The sequence below is a fragment of the Girardinichthys multiradiatus genome, chromosome 22, assembly GCF_021462225.1.
Source record: "Girardinichthys multiradiatus isolate DD_20200921_A chromosome 22, DD_fGirMul_XY1, whole genome shotgun sequence".
In the NCBI taxonomy this organism is placed as follows: Eukaryota; Metazoa; Chordata; class Actinopteri; order Cyprinodontiformes; family Goodeidae; genus Girardinichthys; species Girardinichthys multiradiatus.
Window position 1 is genome coordinate 40,744,617 of NC_061814.1, and position 22,215 is coordinate 40,766,831.

At 42.8% G+C, this 22,215-nt stretch overlaps 6 long non-coding RNA genes across 6 annotated transcripts; all 6 read right to left on the reverse strand.

Moving 5' to 3' along the window:
- Positions 1-333: 333 nt before the first annotated feature.
- On the reverse strand, positions 334-2,200 carry LOC124859524. Its single transcript, XR_007036123.1, has 3 exons — positions 2,067-2,200; positions 898-1,136; positions 334-796 (listed from the first exon to the last, which is right to left on the reverse strand). It is a non-coding gene; the product is annotated as an uncharacterized LOC124859524 (long non-coding RNA).
- Positions 2,201-3,533: 1,333 nt separating this feature from the next.
- LOC124859479 lies at positions 3,534-5,854 on the reverse strand. The gene is made up of 4 exons (XR_007036113.1): positions 5,840-5,854; positions 5,516-5,732; positions 4,347-4,585; positions 3,534-4,245 (listed from the first exon to the last, which is right to left on the reverse strand). It is a non-coding gene; the product is annotated as an uncharacterized LOC124859479 (long non-coding RNA).
- Positions 5,855-6,998: 1,144 nt separating this feature from the next.
- LOC124859498 lies at positions 6,999-9,312 on the reverse strand. Its single transcript, XR_007036118.1, has 4 exons — positions 9,298-9,312; positions 8,974-9,190; positions 7,800-8,038; positions 6,999-7,698 (listed from the first exon to the last, which is right to left on the reverse strand). It is a non-coding gene; the product is annotated as an uncharacterized LOC124859498 (long non-coding RNA).
- A 1,380-nt stretch (positions 9,313-10,692) lies between these two features.
- On the reverse strand, positions 10,693-12,553 carry LOC124859536. Its single transcript, XR_007036132.1, has 3 exons — positions 12,423-12,553; positions 11,257-11,495; positions 10,693-11,155 (listed from the first exon to the last, which is right to left on the reverse strand). It is a non-coding gene; the product is annotated as an uncharacterized LOC124859536 (long non-coding RNA).
- A 1,351-nt stretch (positions 12,554-13,904) lies between these two features.
- LOC124859472 lies at positions 13,905-16,009 on the reverse strand. Its single transcript, XR_007036110.1, has 3 exons — positions 15,879-16,009; positions 14,706-14,944; positions 13,905-14,604 (listed from the first exon to the last, which is right to left on the reverse strand). It is a non-coding gene; the product is annotated as an uncharacterized LOC124859472 (long non-coding RNA).
- A 1,348-nt stretch (positions 16,010-17,357) lies between these two features.
- LOC124859467 lies at positions 17,358-19,672 on the reverse strand. The gene is made up of 4 exons (XR_007036109.1): positions 19,658-19,672; positions 19,334-19,550; positions 18,159-18,397; positions 17,358-18,057 (listed from the first exon to the last, which is right to left on the reverse strand). It is a non-coding gene; the product is annotated as an uncharacterized LOC124859467 (long non-coding RNA).
- Positions 19,673-22,215: the final 2,543 nt, after the last annotated feature.

Consider the following 22,215-nt stretch of genomic DNA (forward strand, 5'->3'; position numbering starts at 1 on the left):
AAAGTAATAGTCAGTGTAAGATGGAAAGCAATTAAATGTCTTTTATTGAAAAATGACAACCTCAAGCAACATTTCAGGATCAGAATCAGAAAAAAAACGAGTAGTGTTTCACACGTACAAGGAATTTGCTTTGGTGGTAAGGTGCTAGACATAGACACACATGCAGTTGACATAAATACATATGGAAATATATAGTTAAAAAGCAAAAACAAGTTGTATAGGAATGTCATGAGAATACAATAACAATATAAAATTGAATAAAATAGTATTGACATGTGCTGAGATATTCGTATTATTTGCAAGGGGGAAGTGTCCGTGGAGGACTGGGGCCTTGTTAATGAGGCTAGCTGCAGAGGGAAAGAAGGTGTTTTTGTCACGAGAGGTTTTGGTCCTGATGGACTTCATTACCACAGAGGGCAGGGTGATGGGTCTGAAGTCATTTAGTCCTGTGGTCCTTGGTTTCTTGGAGACAGGGATGATGGTGGATGCTTTAAAGCAGGCAGGCACATGGCATGTCTCCAGTAAGGTGTTAAAAATGTCTGCCAACACCGGAGACAGCCGATCAGCACAGCGCTTCAGGGCGGATGGGGAGACATAGTCCGGCTCAGCTGCTTTACAGGGTTCCTGCCTCTGAAACAGTCTATTGACTTCCTTCTCTGACACGGAGAAGGTAGTGGGTGGAGTGAAGTGCAGCTGAGGGCGAGCATGTGAGCAGAAACAGGATGCGATTGGTCTATGTACACTCTGTGACATCCAGCCTCTTCTGCTGCTGCTGCTGTACAGTTCTGGCCAAATTCTGTAAAGAATAAATAAATAATAGGAAGAAGAAAACAGTAAAGTTAGCGTTGAATAGGGGTGGGTAGGGGGGTAGAAGATGCTACACAATATAAGTCTCACATCAGCTGCTCAGAGGATTCTGCTGCTCGTAGGCTGAGAGGTTGGCAGGTCTGTTAGGATCCTCTTACGGTTGCCGTTTGGACTGTAGACAATGCGTGTTGTTGGCACCAAACAACGTCAATCCTTTTACTTTCCTCATCTGTACCTGGATCAGGAGATAACGTGGCTTCAGCCGGAGGTACGGATGCTTCAGCAGCTACGCAACAGAGCTCCTCTCTCTGGGGTTTCCTACCAAGCACCTGGGATAAAAACAGAGAATAAAAATGACCATTAAGACTGGCTGTATACTGGCAGCGTGATGCATGCTTTGAGAGCAGACATTGTTATGGTTTATTTCACCTAGATGCATCCCACGAGTGTCCCAGTTTGATCTCAAGAGGCATGTGAACTACAGTCCTGGCATGTTACCTATTATTTTCTTGATGAAAAACACACAATCTGAAAGATTGGACTGCAGTCCTTTGAAGGAGATGACAGAGAAAGTGCACCGGCGATTTCTCCATTTTTCCTTCTCAGGAAAAAAAATGACACACGGTGTGTAAGCTAAAGGAGTCCAAGCTTTGAGTCTTATAAAGGAAACCATGTTTTAAAGCCACGTGGAACTGCTACACATCTACATGTAGCTGCAATGTATGGGAATTCAAATAAAAATGATGTAGATAAAGTATTACAAGTGTCAGTTCTTGTTTAAACCCTGTGACAATGTGCTATTTTCCCTGAAGGTTATGAAAGTTTGAGAATGTGATAGCGACGACCTGTGCTTAGACATGATGATTTGAAGTGGGGGGGAGCAAAATGGCGGCAAAGTAAAAACAAAAACCAGAAATGACGGGAATCAAACCAGGGAGCACACGCTTGCCGGCCCAGCGGCTCTACCCAGTACGCCACCAATTCCAGCCGACATCTGAAAGGCTAAAACATATATTTGACATGTAAAACGGTCACGGAACGTTCCATCTGCACATGCGCAATGTCCTTCTTCTTGCTACAGCTAGAGTGGCTCCACTTCTTCACTCTTTCATTCTACTTCTGTGTTTTAGGCTTTGGAAAAACACTAAATACCTCTTTTTATTTCATTTACTTTTTTTCTTTCATTGCAAACCGACACTTTTCTCAGTCCCTACAACCACTCAACCCAGCCAAGGCTGACCAGTCAGCCCGCAACTCACCATGTTTTCTCGGACCGGAAGCCAAAGCTGCTGCATGTCTTCTTCTCCTTTTTAAGCGGGAACTGCAGCCCACAGACAGCTGCAGTAAAGGGGCCTTCAAGTAGCCACCATCGTTGTTGTTCTTCGTCTTCTTCTTCTTCTGTCCATCGGCGGCAGGTGGACTAGTTTAAGGGTGCAATACTGCCATCAAGTGAGCTTGGACTGCAGGACAGAACTTTCTTCAGACAAATAAAGTCTTTTAAAAAACATTTCATTCTCAGTAAAAAAGGAAAACATGCTTTACTGTTTCAAATTGATTGATTACATTTTCTTGTCACGTACCTATTTATCATATTTAAGGAGTCGCTGAGAGCAGTAGGTTCAGTTCTTAAACAAGGGATTACTGAACCTTCGTGTGCTGTTCACTGCCGACCCCCCTATTAGCAGCCCTTCTTTCAATGTTATTGTTGGAAGATTTGTACACAAATTATCACTGCTTGGTTAAGAAGTTTCTTTATCCTTATGAATTATCATTAAAAGACATTTTCATTTATTTAGTTTGGTCAACTTTGATGGAAGTGGTTTGAATACATTTCACATTTATCTTGAGTTTTTTATGAACTCATAAAAAGGTGTGTTCAGAGAGCAGCTCCTCTGAGAGAAGAAAGTCACTGATTAGCAGCAGACTGTCTCTCCCTGGCCAGCCAAAGATAACTTTGACTCGTTTGTGTCTTCATTGCATACCTTCTCTGAGTTTATCAGTGTGTCTAACTCTGACAGTTATCTAGATGTGTTCCAGTATCACTGACATCTCAGGGTTCTGTGTTCATAAACGCCTAACGAGTGACTTGATTTCTGACTTATTTCATGGAATTTGAATGGCCTACTCAACCCCTTCTCTTCTATCAGCTGTAAAGCAAATGAATTGCTAGCAGTTCAACAGAATGAATGGATAAACAACCAGTGTATTTTAAATGATATACTCTACTTCTGTAGATGGAACATGCAACCCCGCTATGTGGATCCTTAGAACCATCCAGTCAACACTAACACTGAATATGGGTAGTATTTATCAAAGTAATTGTGAACAAGGCAACACCATGTGTCTACTTGCCCTTTAGTTCATTCTGGATATTAAATTCTACATGTAAGTAGTGGAAAAACCCAGGGAGCGATGGAAGAACGTGGGGCTCGAGGGCTATATTGTGAATGATCTACTCCTAGGCTGCCAGCAGTCATTTAAGATGGGGGCTACAAGAGGTATTGCCACATGCCACTGGAGACTGGCCGAATCTGTCAGCACCATTTCAGATCTTCTTAGTGGCACATCACCCATTTCCACCTGCCTTGCCGACACTGACCATGTTCTGAATGTTCCACCACATGTTTTCAGGGTCTAAGATTGCAGTAATAGTCAGTGTAAGATGGAAAGCAATTAAATGTCTTTTATTGAAAAATGACAACCTCAAGCAACATTTCAGGATCAGAATCAGAAAAAAAACGAGTAGTGTTTCACACGTACAAGGAATTTGCTTTGGTGGTAAGGTGCTAGACATAGACACACATGCAGTTGACATAAATACATCTGGAAATATATAGTTAAAAAGCAAAAACCAGTTGTATAGGAATGTCATGAGAATACAATAACAATATAAAATTGAATAAAATAGTACTGACATGTGCTGAGATATTCGTATTATTTGCAAGGGGGAAGTGTCCGTGGAGGACCGGGGCCTTGTTAATGAGGCTAGCTGCAGAGGGAAAGAAGGTGTTTTTGTCACGAGAGGTTTTGGTCCTGATGGACTTCATTACCACAGAGGGCAGGGTGATGGGTCTGAAGTCATTTAGTCCTGTGGTCCTTGGTTTCTTGGAGACAGGGATGATGGTGGATGCTTTAAAGCAGGCAGGCACATGGCATGTCTCCAGTAAGGTGTTAAAAATGTCTGCCAACACCGGGGACAGCCGATCAGCACAGCGCTTCAGGGCGGATGGGGAGACATAGTCCGGCTCAGCTGCTTTACAGGGTTCCTGCCTCTGAAACAGTCTATTGACTTCCTTCTCTGACACGGAGAAGGTAGTGGGTGGAGTGAAGTGCAGCTGAGGGCGAGCATGTGAGCAGAAACAGGATGCGATTGGTCTATGTACACTCTGTGACATCCAGCCTCTTCTGCTGCTGCTGCTGTACAGTTCTGGCCAAATTCTGTAAAGAATAAATAAATAATAGGAAGAAGAAAACAGTAAAGTTAGCGTTGAATAGGGGTGGGTAGGGGGGTAGAAGATGCTACACAATATAAGTCTCACATCAGCTGCTCAGAGGATTCTGCTGCTCGTAGGCTGAGAGGTTGGCAGGTCTGTTAGGATCCTCTTACGGTTGCCGTTTGGACTGTAGACAATGCGTGTTGTTGGCACCAAACAACGTCAATCCTTTTACTTTCCTCATCTGTACCTGGATCAGGAGATAACGTGGCTTCAGCCGGAGGTACGGATGCTTCAGCAGCTACGCAACAGAGCTCCTCTCTCTGGGGTTTCCTACCAAGCACCTGGGATAAAAACAGAGAATAAAAATGACCATTAAGACTGGCTGTATACTGGCAGCGTGATGCATGCTTTGAGAGCAGACATTGTTATGGTTTATTTCACCTAGATGCATCCCACGAGTGTCCCAGTTTGATCTCAAGAGGCATGTGAACTACAGTCCTGGCATGTTACCTATTATTTTCTTGATGAAAAACACACAATCTGAAAGATTGGACTGCAGTCCTTTGAAGGAGATGACAGAGAAAGTGCACCGGCGATTTCTCCATTTTTCCTTCTCAGGAAAAAAAATGACACACGGTGTGTAAGCTAAAGGAGTCCAAGCTTTGAGTCTTATAAAGGCAACCATGTTTTAAAGCCACGTGGAACTGCTACACATCTACATGTAGCTGCAATGTATGGGAATTCAAATAAAAATGATGTAGATAAAGTATTACAAGTGTCAGTTCTTGTTTAAACCCTGTGACAATGTGCTATTTTCCCTGAAGGTTATGAAAGTTTGAGAATGTGATAGCGACGACCTGTGCTTAGACATGATGATTTGAAGTGGGGGGGAGCAAAATGGCGGCAAAGTAAAAACAAAAACTGGAAATGACAGGAATCGAACCAGGGAGCACACGCTTGCCGGCCCAGCGGCTCTACCCAGTACGCCACCAATTCCAGCCGACATCTGAAAGGCTAAAACATATATTTGACATGTAAAACGGTCACGGAACGTTCCACCTGCGCATGCGCAATGTCCTTCTTCTTGCTACAGCTAGAGTGGCTCCACTTCTTCACTCTTTCATTCTACTTCTGTGTTTTAGGCTTTGGAAAAACACTAAATACCTCTTTTTATTTCATTTACTTTTTTTCTTTCATTGCAAACCGACACTTTTCTCAGTCCCTACAACCACTCAACCCAGCCAAGGCTGACCAGTCAGCCCGCAACTCACCATGTTTTCTCGGACCGGAAGCCAAAGCTGCTGCATGTCTTCGTCTCCTTTTTAAGCGGGAACTGCAGCCCACAGACAGCTGCAGTAAAGGGGCCTTCAAGTAGCCACCATCGTTGTTGTTCTTCGTCTTCTTCTTCTTCTTCTGTCCATCGGCGGCAGGCAGACTAGTTTAAGGGTGCAATACTGCCATCAAGTGAGCTTGGACTGCAGGACAGAACTTTCTTCAGACAAATAAAGTCTTTTAAAAAACATTTCATTCTCAGTAAAAAAGGAAAACATGCTTTACTGTTTCAAATCGATTGATTACATTTTCTTGTTACATACCTATTTATCATATTTAAGGAGTCGCTGAGAGCAGTAGGTTCAGTTCTTAAACAAGGGATTACTGAACCTTCGTGTCCTGTTCACTGCCGACCCCCCTATTAGCAGCCCTTCTTTGAATGTTATTGTTGGAAGATTTGTACACAAATTATCACTGCTTGGTTAAGAAGTTTCTTTATCCTTATGAATTATCATTAAAAGACATTTTCATTTATTTAGTTTGGTCAACTTTGATGGAAGTGGTTTGAATACATTTCACATTTATCTTGAGTGTTTTATGAACTAATAAAAAGGTGTGTTCAGAGAGCAGCTCCTCTGAGAGAAGGAAGTCACTGATTAGCAGCAGACTGTCTCTCCATGGCCAGCCAAAGATAACTTTGACTCGTTTGTGTCTTCATTGCATACCTTCTCTGAGTTTATCAGTGTGTCTAACTCTGACAGTTATCTAGATGTGTTCCAGTATCACTGACATCCCAGGGTTCTGTGTTCATAAACGCCTAACGAGTGACTTGATTTCTGACTTATTTCATGGAATTTGAATGGCCTACTCAACCCCTTCTCTTCTATCAGCTGTAAAGCAAATGAATTGCTAGCAGTTCAACAGAATGAATGGATAAACAACCAGTGTATTTTAAATGATATACTCTACTTCTGTAGATGGAACATGCAACCCCGCTATGTGGATCCTTAGAACCATCCAGTCAACACTAACACTGAATATGGGTAGTATTTATCAAAGTAATTGTGAACAAGGCAACACCATGTGTCTACTTGCCCTTTAGTTCATTCTGGATATTAAATTCTACATGTAAGTAGTGGAAAAACCCAGGGAGCGATGGAAGAACGTGGGGCTCGAGGGCTATATTGTGAATGATCTACTCCTAGGCTGCCAGCAGTCATTTAAGATGGGGGCTACAAGAGGTATTGCCACATGCCACTGGAGACTGGCCGAATCTGTCAGCACCATTTCAGATCTTCTTAGTGGCACATCACCCATTTCCACCTGCCTTGCCGACACTGACCATGTTCTGAATGTTCCACCACATGTTTTCAGGGTCTAAGATTGCAGTAATAGTCAGTGTAAGATGGAAAGCAATTAAATGTCTTTTATTGAAAAATGACAACCTCAAGCAACATTTCAGGATCAGAATCAGAAAAAAAAACGAGTAGTGTTTCACACGTACAAGGAATTTGCTTTGGTGGTAAGGTGCTAGACATAGACACACATGCAGTTGACATAAATACATCTGGAAATATATAGTTAAAAAGCAAAAACAAGTTGTATAGGAATGTCATGAGAATACAATAACAATATAAAATTGAATAAAATAGTATTGACATGTGCTGAGATATTCGTATTATTTGCAAGGGGGAAGTGTCCGTGGAGGACCGGGGCCTTGTTAATGAGGCTAGCTGCAGAGGGAAAGAAGGTGTTTTTGTCACGAGAGGTTTTGGTCCTGATGGACTTCATTACCACAGAGGGCAGGGTGATGGGTCTGAAGTCATTTAGTCCTGTGGTCCTTGGTTTCTTGGAGACAGGGATGATGGTGGATGCTTTAAAGCAGGCAGGCACATGGCATGTCTCCAGTAAGGTGTTAAAAATGTCTGCCAACACCGGAGACAGCCGATCAGCACAGCGCTTCAGGGCGGATGGGGAGACATAGTCCGGCTCAGCTGCTTTACAGGATTCCTGCCTCTGAAACAGTCTATTGACTTCCTTCTCTGACACGGAGAAGGTAGTGGGTGGAGTGAAGTGCAGCTGAGGGCGAGCATGTGAGCAGAAACAGGATGCGATTGGTCTATGTACACTCTGTGACATCCAGCCTCTTCTGCTGCTGCTGCTGTACAGTTCTGGCCAAATTCTGTAAAGAATAAATAAATAATAGGAAGAAGAAAACAGTAAAGTTAGCGTTGAATAGGGGTGGGTAGGGGGATAGAAGATGCTACACAATATAAGTCTCACATCAGCTGCTCAGAGGATTCTGCTGCTCGTAGGCTGAGAGGTTGGCAGGTCTGTTAGGATCCTCTTACGGTTGCCGTTTGGACTGTAGACAATGCGTGTTGTTGGCACCAAACAACGTCAATCCTTTTACTTTCCTCATCTGTACCTGGATCAGGAGATAACGTGGCTTCAGCCGGAGGTACGGATGCTTCAGCAGCTACGCAACAGAGCTCCTCTCTCTGGGGTTTCCTACCAAGCACCTGGGATAAAAACAGAGAATAAAAATGACCATTAAGACTGGCTGTATACTGGCAGCGTGATGCATGCTTTGAGAGCAGACATTGTTATGGTTTATTTCACCTAGATGCATCCCACGAGTGTCCCAGTTTGATCTCAAGAGGCATGTGAACTACAGTCCTGGCATGTTACCTATTATTTTCTTGATGAAAAACACACAATCTGAAAGATTGGACTGCAGTCCTTTGAAGGAGATGACAGAGAAAGTGCACCGGCGATTTCTCCATTTTTCCTTCTCAGGAAAAAAAATGACACACGGTGTGTAAGCTAAAGGAGTCCAAGCTTTGAGTCTTATAAAGGCAACCGTGTTTTAAAGCCACGTGGAACTGCTACACATCTACATGTAGCTGCAATGTATGGGAATTCAAATAAAAATGATGTAGATAAAGTATTACAAGTGTCAGTTCTTGTTTAAACCCTGTGACAATGTGCTATTTTCCCTGAAGGTTATGAAAGTTTGAGAATGTGATAGCGACGACCTGTGCTTAGACATGATGATTTGAAGTGGGGGGGAGCAAAATGGCGGCAAAGTAAAAACAAAACAAAACTGGAAATGACAGGAATCGAACCAGGGAGCACACGCTTGCCGGCCCAGCGGCTCTACCCAGTACGCCACCAATTCCAGCCGACATCTGAAAGGCTAAAACATATATTTGACATGTAAAACGGTCACGGAACGTTCCACCTGCAGCATGCGCAATGTCCTTCTTCTTGCTACAGCTAGAGTGGCTCCACTTCTTCACTCTTTCATTCTACTTCTGTGTTTTAGGCTTTGGAAAAACACTAAATACCTCTTTTTATTTCATTTACTTTTTTTCTTTCATTGCAAACCGACACTTTTCTCAGTCCCTACAACCACTCAACCCAGCCAAGGCTGACCAGTCAGCCCGCAACTCACCATGTTTTCTCGGACCGGAAGCCAAAGCTGCTGCATGTCTTCGTCTCCTTTTTAAGCGGGAACTGCAGCCCACAGACAGCTGCAGTAAAGGGGCCTTCAAGTAGCCACCATCGTTGTTGTTCTTCGTCTTCTTCTTCTTCTTCTGTCCATCGGCGGCAGGCAGACTAGTTTAAGGGTGCAATACTGCCATCAAGTGAGCTTGGACTGCAGGACAGAACTTTCTTCAGACAAATAAAGTCTTTTAAAAAACATTTCATTCTCAGTAAAAAAGGAAAACATGCTTTACTGTTTCAAATCGATTGATTACATTTTCTTGTTACATACCTATTTATCATATTTAAGGAGTCGCTGAGAGCAGTAGGTTCAGTTCTTAAACAAGGGATTACTGAACCTTCGTGTCCTGTTCACTGCCGACCCCCCTATTAGCAGCCCTTCTTTCAATGTTATTGTTGGAAGATTTGTACACAAATTATCACTGCTTGGTTAAGAAGTTTCTTTATCCTTATGAATTATCATTAAAAGACATTTTCATTTATTTAGTTTGGTCAACTTTGATGGAAGTGGTTTGAATACATTTCACATTTATCTTGAGTGTTTTATGAACTAATAAAAAGGTGTGTTCAGAGAGCAGCTCCTCTGAGAGAAGGAAGTCACTGATTAGCAGCAGACTGTCTCTCCCTGGCCAGCCAAAGATAACTTTGACTCGTTTGTGTCTTCATTGCATACCTTCTCTGAGTTTATCAGTGTGTCTAACTCTGACAGTTATCTAGATGTGTTCCAGTATCACTGACATCCCAGGGTTCTGTGTTCATAAACGCCTAACGAGTGACTTGATTTCTGACTTATTTCATGGAATTTGAATGGCCTACTCAACCCCTTCTCTTCTATCAGCTGTAAAGCAAATGAATTGCTAGCAGTTCAACAGAATGAATGGATAAACAACCAGTGTATTTTAAATGATATACTCTACTTCTGTAGATGGAACATGCAACCCCGCTATGTGGATCCTTAGAACCATCCAGTCAACACTAACACTGAATATGGGTAGTATTTATCAAAGTAATTGTGAACAAGGCAACACCATGTGTCTACTTGCCCTTTAGTTCATTCTGGATATTAAATTCTACATGTAAGTAGTGGAAAAACCCAGGGAGCGATGGAAGAACGTGGGGCTCGAAGGCTATATTGTGAATGATCTACTCCTAGGCTGCCAGCAGTCATTTAAGATGGGGGCTACAAGAGGTATTGCCACATGCCACTGGAGACTGGCCGAATCTGTCAGCACCATTTCAGATCTTCTTAGTGGCACATCACCCATTTCCACCTGCCTTGCCGACACTGACCATGTTCTGAATGTTCCACCACATGTTTTCAGGGTCTAAGATTGCAGTAATAGTCAGTGTAAGATGGAAAGCAATTAAATGTCTTTTATTGAAAAATGACAACCTCAAGCAACATTTCAGGATCAGAATCAGAAAAAAAACGAGTAGTGTTTCACACGTACAAGGAATTTGCTTTGGTGGTAAGGTGCTAGACATAGACACACATGCAGTTGACATAAATACATATGGAAATATATAGTTAAAAAGCAAAAACAAGTTGTATAGGAATGTCATGAGAATACAATAACAATATAAAATTGAATAAAATAGTATTGACATGTGCTGAGATATTCGTATTATTTGCAAGGGGGAAGTGTCCGTGGAGGACTGGGGCCTTGTTAATGAGGCTAGCTGCAGAGGGAAAGAAGGTGTTTTTGTCACGAGAGGTTTTGGTCCTGATGGACTTCATTACCACAGAGGGCAGGGTGATGGGTCTGAAGTCATTTAGTCCTGTGGTCCTTGGTTTCTTGGAGACAGGGATGATGGTGGATGCTTTAAAGCAGGCAGGCACATGGCATGTCTCCAGTAAGGTGTTAAAAATGTCTGCCAACACCGGAGACAGCCGATCAGCACAGCGCTTCAGGGCGGATGGGGAGACATAGTCCGGCTCAGCTGCTTTACAGGATTCCTGCCTCTGAAACAGTCTATTGACTTCCTTCTCTGACACGGAGAAGGTAGTGGGTGGAGTGAAGTGCAGCTGAGGGCGAGCATGTGAGCAGAAACAGGATGCGATTGGTCTATGTACACTCTGTGACATCCAGCCTCTTCTGCTGCTGCTGCTGTACAGTTCTGGCCAAATTCTGTAAAGAATAAATAAATAATAGGAAGAAGAAAACAGTAAAGTTAGCGTTGAATAGGGGTGGGTAGGGGGATAGAAGATGCTACACAATATAAGTCTCACATCAGCTGCTCAGAGGATTCTGCTGCTCGTAGGCTGAGAGGTTGGCAGGTCTGTTAGGATCCTCTTACGGTTGCCGTTTGGACTGTAGACAATGCGTGTTGTTGGCACCAAACAACGTCAATCCTTTTACTTTCCTCATCTGTACCTGGATCAGGAGATAACGTGGCTTCAGCCGGAGGTACGGATGCTTCAGCAGCTACGCAACAGAGCTCCTCTCTCTGGGGTTTCCTACCAAGCACCTGGGATAAAAACAGAGAATAAAAATGACCATTAAGACTGGCTGTATACTGGCAGCGTGATGCATGCTTTGAGAGCAGACATTGTTATGGTTTATTTCACCTAGATGCATCCCACGAGTGTCCCAGTTTGATCTCAAGAGGCATGTGAACTACAGTCCTGGCATGTTACCTATTATTTTCTTGATGAAAAACACACAATCTGAAAGATTGGACTGCAGTCCTTTGAAGGAGATGACAGAGAAAGTGCACCGGCGATTTTTCCTTCTCAGGAAAAAAAATGACACACGGTGTGTAAGCTAAAGGAGTCCAAGCTTTGAGTCTTATAAAGGCAACTGTGTTTTAAAGCCACGTGGAACTGCTACACATCTACATGTAGCTGCAATGTATGGGAATTCAAATAAAAATGATGTAGATAAAGTATTACAAGTGTCAGTTCTTGTTTAAACCCTGTGACAATGTGCTATTTTCCCTGAAGGTTATGAAAGTTTGAGAATGTGATAGCGACGACCTGTGCTTAGACATGATGATTTGAAGTGGGGGGGAGCAAAATGGCGGCAAAGTAAAACAAAAACAAAAACTGGAAATGACAGGAATCGAACCAGGGAGCACACGCTTGCCGGCCCAGCGGCTCTACCCAGTACGCCACCAATTCCAGCCGACATCTGAAAGGCTAAAACATATATTTGACATGTAAAACGGTCACGGAACGTTCCACCTGCACATGCGCAATGTCCTTCTTCTTGCTACAGCTAGAGTGGCTCCACTTCTTCACTCTTTCATTCTACTTCTGTGTTTTAGGCTTTGGAAAAACACTAAATACCTCTTTTTATTTCATTTACTTTTTTTCTTTCATTGCAAACCGACACTTTTCTCAGTCCCTACAACCACTCAACCCAGCCAAGGCTGACCAGTCAGCCCGCAACTCACCATGTTTTCTCGGACCGGAAGCCAAAGCTGCTGCATGTCTTCTTCTCCTTTTTAAGCGGGAACTGCAGCCCACAGACAGCTGCAGTAAAGGGGCCTTCAAGTAGCCACCATCGTTGTTGTTCTTCGTCTTCTTCTTCTTCTTCTGTCCATCGGCGGCAGGCAGACTAGTTTAAGGGTGCAATACTGCCATCAAGTGAGCTTGGACTGCAGGACAGAACTTTCTTCAGACAAATAAAGTCTTTTAAAAAACATTTCATTCTCAGTAAAAAAGGAAAACATGCTTTACTGTTTCAAATCGATTGATTACATTTTCTTGTTACATACCTATTTATCATATTTAAGGAGTCGCTGAGAGCAGTAGGTTCAGTTCTTAAACAAGGGATTACTGAACCTTCGTGTCCTGTTCACTGCCGACCCCCCTATTAGCAGCCCTTCTTTGAATGTTATTGTTGGAAGATTTGTACACAAATTATCACTGCTTGGTTAAGAAGTTTCTTTATCCTTATGAATTATCATTAAAAGACATTTTCATTTATTTAGTTTGGTCAACTTTGATGGAAGTGGTTTGAATACATTTCACATTTATCTTGAGTGTTTTATGAACTAATAAAAAGGTGTGTTCAGAGAGCAGCTCCTCTGAGAGAAGAAAGTCACTGATTAGCAGCAGACTGTCTCTCCCTGGCCAGCCAAAGATAACTTTGACTCGTTTGTGTCTTCATTGCATACCTTCTCTGAGTTTATCAGTGTGTCTAACTCTGACAGTTATCTAGATGTGTTCCAGTATCACTGACATCCCAGGGTTCTGTGTTCATAAACGCCTAACGAGTGACTTGATTTCTGACTTATTTCATGGAATTTGAATGGCCTACTCAACCCCTTCTCTTCTATCAGCTGTAAAGCAAATGAATTGCTAGCAGTTCAACAGAATGAATGGATAAACAACCAGTGTATTTTAAATGATATACTCTACTTCTGTAGATGGAACATGCAACCCCGCTATGTGGATCCTTAGAACCATCCAGTCAACACTAACACTGAATATGGGTAGTATTTATCAAAGTAATTGTGAACAAGGCAACACCATGTGTCTACTTGCCCTTTAGTTCATTCTGGATATTAAATTCTACATGTAAGTAGTGGAAAAACCCAGGGAGCGATGGAAGAACGTGGGGCTCGAGGGCTATATTGTGAATGATCTACTCCTAGGCTGCCAGCAGTCATTTAAGATGGGGGCTACAAGAGGTATTGCCACATGCCACTGGAGACTGGCCGAATCTGTCAGCACCATTTCAGATCTTCTTAGTGGCACATCACCCATTTCCACCTGCCTTGCCGACACTGACCATGTTCTGAATGTTCCACCACATGTTTTCAGGGTCTAAGATTGCAGTAATAGTCAGTGTAAGATGGAAAGCAATTAAATGTCTTTTATTGAAAAATGACAACCTCAAGCAACATTTCAGGATCAGAATCAGAAAAAAAACGAGTAGTGTTTCACACGTACAAGGAATTTGCTTTGGTGGTAAGGTGCTAGACATAGACACACATGCAGTTGACATAAATACATCTGGAAATATATAGTTAAAAAGCAAAAACAAGTTGTATAGGAATGTCATGAGAATACAATAACAATATAAAATTGAATAAAATAGTATTGACATGTGCTGAGATATTCGTATTATTTGCAAGGGGGAAGTGTCCGTGGAGGACCGGGGCCTTGTTAATGAGGCTAGCTGCAGAGGGAAAGAAGGTGTTTTTGTCACGAGAGGTTTTGGTCCTGATGGACTTCATTACCACAGAGGGCAGGGTGATGGGTCTGAAGTCATTTAGTCCTGTGGTCCTTGGTTTCTTGGAGACAGGGATGATGGTGGATGCTTTAAAGCAGGCAGGCACATGGCATGTCTCCAGTAAGGTGTTAAAAATGTCTGCCAACACCGGAGACAGCCGATCAGCACAGCGCTTCAGGGCGGATGGGGAGACATAGTCCGGCTCAGCTGCTTTACAGGGTTCCTGCCTCTGAAACAGTCTATTGACTTCCTTCTCTGACACGGAGAAGGTAGTGGGTGGAGTGAAGTGCAGCTGAGGGCGAGCATGTGAGCAGAAACAGGATGCGATTGGTCTATGTACACTCTGTGACATCCAGCCTCTTCTGCTGCTGCTGCTGTACAGTTCTGGCCAAATTCTGTAAAGAATAAATAAATAATAGGAAGAAGAAAACAGTAAAGTTAGCGTTGAATAGGGGTGGGTAGGGGGGTAGAAGATGCTACACAATATAAGTCTCACATCAGCTGCTCAGAGGATTCTGCTGCTCGTAGGCTGAGAGGTTGGCAGGTCTGTTAGGATCCTCTTACGGTTGCCGTTTGGACTGTAGACAATGCGTGTTGTTGGCACCAAACAACGTCAATCCTTTTACTTTCCTCATCTGTACCTGGATCAGGAGATAACGTGGCTTCAGCCGGAGGTACGGATGCTTCAGCAGCTACGCAACAGAGCTCCTCTCTCTGGGGTTTCCTACCAAGCACCTGGGATAAAAACAGAGAATAAAAATGACCATTAAGACTGGCTGTATACTGGCAGCGTGATGCATGCTTTGAGAGCAGACATTGTTATGGTTTATTTCACCTAGATGCATCCCACGAGTGTCCCAGTTTGATCTCAAGAGGCATGTGAACTACAGTCCTGGCATGTTACCTATTATTTTCTTGATGAAAAACACACAATCTGAAAGATTGGACTGCAGTCCTTTGAAGGAGATGACAGAGAAAGTGCACCGGCGATTTCTCCATTTTTCCTTCTCAGGAAAAAAAATGACACACGGTGTGTAAGCTAAAGGAGTCCAAGCTTTGAGTCTTATAAAGGCAACCGTGTTTTAAAGCCACGTGGAACTGCTACACATCTACATGTAGCTGCAATGTATGGGAATTCAAATAAAAATGATGTAGATAAAGTATTACAAGTGTCAGTTCTTGTTTAAACCCTGTGACAATGTGCTATTTTCCCTGAAGGTTATGAAAGTTTGAGAATGTGATAGCGACGACCTGTGCTTAGACATGATGATTTGAAGTGGGGGGGAGCAAAATGGCGGCAAAGTAAAACAAAACAAAAACTGGAAATGACAGGAATCGAACCAGGGAGCACACGCTTGCCGGCCCAGCGGCTCTACCCAGTACGCCACCAATTCCAGCCGACATCTGAAAGGCTAAAACATATATTTGACATGTAAAACGGTCACGGAACGTTCCACCTGCGCATGCGCAATGTCCTTCTTCTTGCTACAGCTAGAGTGGCTCCACTTCTTCACTCTTTCATTCTACTTCTGTGTTTTAGGCTTTGGAAAAACACTAAATACCTCTTTTTATTTCATTTACTTTTTTTCTTTCATTGCAAACCGACACTTTTCTCAGTCCCTACAACCACTCAACCCAGCCAAGGCTGACCAGTCAGCCCGCAACTCACCATGTTTTCTCGGACCGGAAGCCAAAGCTGCTGCATGTCTTCGTCTCCTTTTTAAGCGGGAACTGCAGCCCACAGACAGCTGCAGTAAAGGGGCCTTCAAGTAGCCACCATCGTTGTTGTTCTTCGTCTTCTTCTTCTTCTTCTGTCCATCGGCGGCAGGCAGACTAGTTTAAGGGTGCAATACTGCCATCAAGTGAGCTTGGACTGCAGGACAGAACTTTCTTCAGACAAATAAAGTCTTTTAAAAAACATTTCATTCTCAGTAAAAAAGGAAAACATGCTTTACTGTTTCAAATCGATTGATTACATTTTCTTGTTACATACCTAATCATATTTAAGGAGTCGCTGAGAGCAGTAGGTTCAGTTCTTAAACAAGGGATTACTGAACCTTCGTGTCCTGTTCACTGCCGACCCCCCTATTAGCAGCCCTTCTTTCAATGTTATTGTTGGAAGATTTGTACACAAATTATCACTGCTTGGTTAAGAAGTTTCTTTATCCTTATGAATTATCATTAAAAGACATTTTCATTTATTTAGTTTGGTCAACTTTGATGGAAGTGGTTTGAATACATTTCACATTTATCTTGAGTGTTTTATGAACTAATAAAAAGGTGTGTTCAGAGAGCAGCTCCTCTGAGAGAAGAAAGTCACTGATTAGCAGCAGACTGTCTCTCCATGGCCAGCCAAAGATAACTTTGACTCGTTTGTGTCTTCATTGCATACCTTCTCTGAGTTTATCAGTGTGTCTAACTCTGACAGTTATCTAGATGTGTTCCAGTATCACTGACATCCCAGGGTTCTGTGTTCATAAACGCCTAACGAGTGACTTGATTTCTGACTTATTTCATGGAATTTGAATGGCCTACTCAACCCCTTCTCTTCTATCAGCTGTAAAGCAAATGAATTGCTAGCAGTTCAACAGAATGAATGGATAAACAACCAGTGTATTTTAAATGATATACTCTACTTCTGTAGATGGAACATGCAACCCCGCTATGTGGATCCTTAGAACCATCCAGTAAACACTAACACTGAATATGGGTAGTATTTATCAAAGTAATTGTGAACAAGGCAACACCATGTGTCTACTTGCCCTTTAGTTCATTCTGGATATTAAATTCTACATGTAAGTAGTGGAAAAACCCAGGGAGCGATGGAAGAACGTGGGGCTCGAGGGCTATATTGTGAATGATCTACTCCTAGGCTGCCAGCAGTCATTTAAGATGGGGGCTACAAGAGGTATTGCCACATGCCACTGGAGACTGGCCGAATCTGTCAGCACCATTTCAGATCTTCTTAGTGGCACATCACCCATTTCCACCTGCCTTGCCGACACTGACCATGTTCTGAATGTTCCACCACATGTTTTCAGGGCCTAAGATTGCAGTAATAGTCAGTGTAAGATGGAAAGCAATTAAATGTCTTTTATTGAAAAATGACAACCTCAAGCAACATTTCAGGATCAGAATCAGAAAAAAAACGAGTAGTGTTTCACACGTACAAGGAATTTGCTTTGGTGGTAAGGTGCTAGACATAGACACACATGCAGTTGACATAAATACATCTGGAAATATATAGTTAAAAAGCAAAAACAAGTTGTATAGGAATGTCATGAGAATACAATAACAATATAAAATTGAATAAAATAGTATTGACATGTGCTGAGATATTCGTATTATTTGCAAGGGGGAAGTGTCCGTGGAGGACCGGGGCCTTGTTAATGAGGCTAGCTGCAGAGGGAAAGAAGGTGTTTTTGTCACGAGAGGTTTTGGTCCTGATGGACTTCATTACCACAGAGGGCAGGGTGATGGGTCTGAAGTCATTTAGTCCTGTGGTCCTTGGTTTCTTGGAGACAGGGATGATGGTGGATGCTTTAAAGCAGGCAGGCACATGGCATGTCTCCAGTAAGGTGTTAAAAATGTCTGCCAACACCGGAGACAGCCGATCAGCACAGCGCTTCAGGGCGGATGGGGAGACATAGTCCGGCTCAGCTGCTTTACAGGGTTCCTGCCTCTGAAACAGTCTATTGACTTCCTTCTCTGACACGGAGAAGGTAGTGGGTGGAGTGAAGTGCAGCTGAGGGCGAGCATGTGAGCAGAAACAGGATGCGATTGGTCTATGTACACTCTGTGACATCCAGCCTCTTCTGCTGCTGCTGCTGTACAGTTCTGGCCAAATTCTGTAAAGAATAAATAAATAATAGGAAGAAGAAAACAGTAAAGTTAGCGTTGAATAGGGGTGGGTAGGGGGGTAGAAGATGCTACACAATATAAGTCTCACATCAGCTGCTCAGAGGATTCTGCTGCTCGTAGGCTGAGAGGTTGGCAGGTCTGTTAGGATCCTCTTACGGTTGCCGTTTGGACTGTAGACAATGCGTGTTGTTGGCACCAAACAACGTCAATCCTTTTACTTTCCTCATCTGTACCTGGATCAGGAGATAACGTGGCTTCAGCCGGAGGTACGGATGCTTCAGCAGCTACGCAACAGAGCTCCTCTCTCTGGGGTTTCCTACCAAGCACCTGGGATAAAAACAGAGAATAAAAATGACCATTAAGACTGGCTGTATACTGGCAGCGTGATGCATGCTTTGAGAGCAGACATTGTTATGGTTTATTTCACCTAGATGCATCCCACGAGTGTCCCAGTTTGATCTCAAGAGGCATGTGAACTACAGTCCTGGCATGTTACCTATTATTTTCTTGATGAAAAACACACAATCTGAAAGATTGGACAGCAGTCCTTTGAAGGAGATGACAGAGAAAGTGCACCGGCGATTTCTCCATTTTTCCTTCTCAGGAAAAAAAATGACACACGGTGTGTAAGCTAAAGGAGTCCAAGCTTTGAGTCTTATAAAGGCAACCGTGTTTTAAAGCCACGTGGAACTGCTACATATCTACATGTAGCTGCAATGTATGGGAATTCAAATAAAAATGATGTAGATAAAGTATTACAAGTGTCAGTTCTTGTTTAAACCCTGTGACAATGTGCTATTTTCCCTGAAGGTTATGAAAGTTTGAGAATGTGATAGCGACGACCTGTGCTTAGACATGATGATTTGAAGTGGGGGGGAGCAAAATGGCGGCAAAGTAAAAACAAAAACAAAAACTGGAAATGACAGGAATCGAACCAGGGAGCACACGCTTGCCGGCCCAGCGGCTCTACCCAGTACGCCACCAATTCCAGCCGACATCTGAAAGGCTAAAACATATATTTGACATGTAAAACGGTCACGGAACGTTCCACCTGCGCATGCGCAATGTCCTTCTTCTTGCTACAGCTAGAGTGGCTCCACTTCTTCACTCTTTCATTCTACTTCTGTGTTTTAGGCTTTGGAAAAACACTAAATACCTCTTTTTATTTCATTTACTTTTTTTCTTTCATTGCAAACCGACACTTTTCTCAGTCCCTACAACCACTCAACCCAGCCAAGGCTGACCAGTCAGCCCGCAACTCACCATGTTTTCTCGGACCGGAAGCCAAAGCTGCTGCATGTCTTCGTCTCCTTTTTAAGCGGGAACTGCAGCCCACAGACAGCTGCAGTAAAGGGGCCTTCAAGTAGCCACCATCGTTGTTGTTCTTCGTCTTCTTCTTCTTCTTCTGTCCATCGGCGGCAGGCAGACTAGTTTAAGGGTGCAATACTGCCATCAAGTGAGCTTGGACTGCAGGACAGAACTTTCTTCAGACAAATAAAGTCTTTTAAAAAACATTTCATTCTCAGTAAAAAAGGAAAACATGCTTTACTGTTTCAAATCGATTGATTACATTTTCTTGTTACATACCTATTTATCATATTTAAGGAGTCGCTGAGAGCAGTAGGTTCAGTTCTTAAACAAGGGATTACTGAACCTTCGTGTCCTGTTCACTGCCGACCCCCCTATTAGCAGCCCTTCTTTGAATGTTATTGTTGGAAGATTTGTACACAAATTATCACTGCTTGGTTAAGAAGTTTCTTTATCCTTATGAATTATCATTAAAAGACATTTTCATTTATTTAGTTTGGTCAACTTTGATGGAAGTGGTTTGAATACATTTCACATTTATCTTGAGTGTTTTATGAACTAATAAAAAGGTGTGTTCAGAGAGCAGCTCCTCTGAGAGAAGGAAGTCACTGATTAGCAGCAGACTGTCTCTCCATGGCCAGCCAAAGATAACTTTGACTCGTTTGTGTCTTCATTGCATACCTTCTCTGAGTTTATCAGTGTGTCTAACTCTGACAGTTATCTAGATGTGTTCCAGTATCACTGACATCCCAGGGTTCTGTGTTCATAAACGCCTAACGAGTGACTTGATTTCTGACTTATTTCATGGAATTTGAATGGCCTACTCAACCCCTTCTCTTCTATCAGCTGTAAAGCAAATGAATTGCTAGCAGTTCAACAGAATGAATGGATAAACAACCAGTGTATTTTAAATGATATACTCTACTTCTGTAGATGGAACATGCAACCCCGCTATGTGGATCCTTAGAACCATCCAGTCAACACTAACACTGAATATGGGTAGTATTTATCAAAGTAATTGTGAAGTATTTTTTTAAAAACTTCACAGTCTTTTAAAAAACATTTCATTCTCAGTTAAAAAGGAAAACATGCTTTACTGTTTCAAACCGATTGATTGCATTTGTTCTTCTTCTTATTGTTTCAGGGCAACGACGACTTTAAGGTGCATACTGCCACCTCATATATCAGAGTATGTAGCATGAACTATGTTCAATGGAATTGCTTTATTTCACTAAAAAAAAAAAAAAAAAAGTCCTCTAATTTATCTCTATATTTTTCAGATATGGTATAACAGCGTTATGTGTTTCATTTACCCCCCTCTCCTGCTGTTCCCAACAGACCTTCAAGGTTCCAGTTCCTTCCTGCCTGACTTATCTTTTGATTTAGTTTCATCCTCTCATCCTTATACAGGTCCTTCTCAAAATATTAGCATATTGTGATAAAGTTAATTATTTTCCATGTCATGATGAAAATTTAACATTCATATATTTTAGATTCATTGCACACTAACTGAAATATTTCAGGTCTTTTATTGTCTTAATACGGATGATTTTGGCATACAGCTCATGAAAACCCAAAATTCCTATCTCACAAAATTAGCATATCATTAAAAGGGTCTCTAAACGAGCTATGAACCTAATCATCTGAATCAACGAGTTAACTCTAAACACCTGCAAAAGATTCCTGAGGCCTTTAAAACTCCCAGCCTGGTTCATCACTCAAAACCCCAATCATGGGTAAGACTGCCGACCTGACTGCTGTCCAGAAGGCCCCTATTGACACCCTCAAGCAAGAGGGTAAGACACAGAAAGACATTTCTGAACGAATAGGCTGTTCCCAGAGTGCTGTATCAAGGCACCTCAGTGGGAAGTCTGTGGGAAGGAAAAAGTGTGGCAGAAAACACTGCACAACGAGAAGAGGTGACCGGACCCTGAGGAAGATTGTGGAGAAGGGCCGATTCCAGACCTTGGGGGACCTGCGGAAGCAGTGGACTGAGTCTGGAGTAGAAACATCCAGAGCCACCGTGCACAGGCGTGTGCAGGAAATGGGCTACAGGTGCCGCATTCCCCAGGTCAAGCCACTTTTGAACCAGAAACAGCGGCAGAAGCGCCTGACCTGGGCTACAGAGAAGCAGCACTGGACTGTTGCTCAGTGGTCCAAAGTACTTTTTTCGGATGAAAGCAAATTCTGCATGTCATTCGGAAATCAAGGTGCCAGAGTCTGGAGGAAGACTGGGGAGAAGGAAATGCCAAAATGCCAGAAGTCCAGTGTCAAGTACCCACAGTTAGTGATGGTCTGGGGTGCCGTGTCAGCTGCTGGTGTTGGTCCACTGTGTTTTATCAAGGGCAGGGTCAATGCAGCTAGCTATCAGGAGATTTTGGAGCACTTCATGCTTCCATCTGCTGAAAAGCTTTATGGAGATGAAGATTTCATTTTTCAGCATGACCTGGCACCTGCTCACAGTGCCAAAACCACTGGTAAATGGTTTACTGACCATGGTATCACTGTGCTCAATTGGCCTGCCAACTCTCCTGACCTGAACCCCATAGAGAATCTGTGGGATATTGTGAAGAGAACGTTGAGAGACTCAAGACCCAACACTCTGGATGAGCTAAAGGCCGCTATCGAAGCATCCTGGGCCTCCATAAGACCTCAGCAGTGCCACAGGCTGATTGCCTCCATGCCACGCCGCATTGAAGCAGTCATTTCTGCTAAAGGATTCCCGACCAAGCATTGAGTGCATAACTGTACATGATTATTTGAAGGTTGACGTTTTTTGCATTAAAAACACTTTTCTTTTATTGGTTGGATGAAATATGCTAATTTTGTGAGATAGG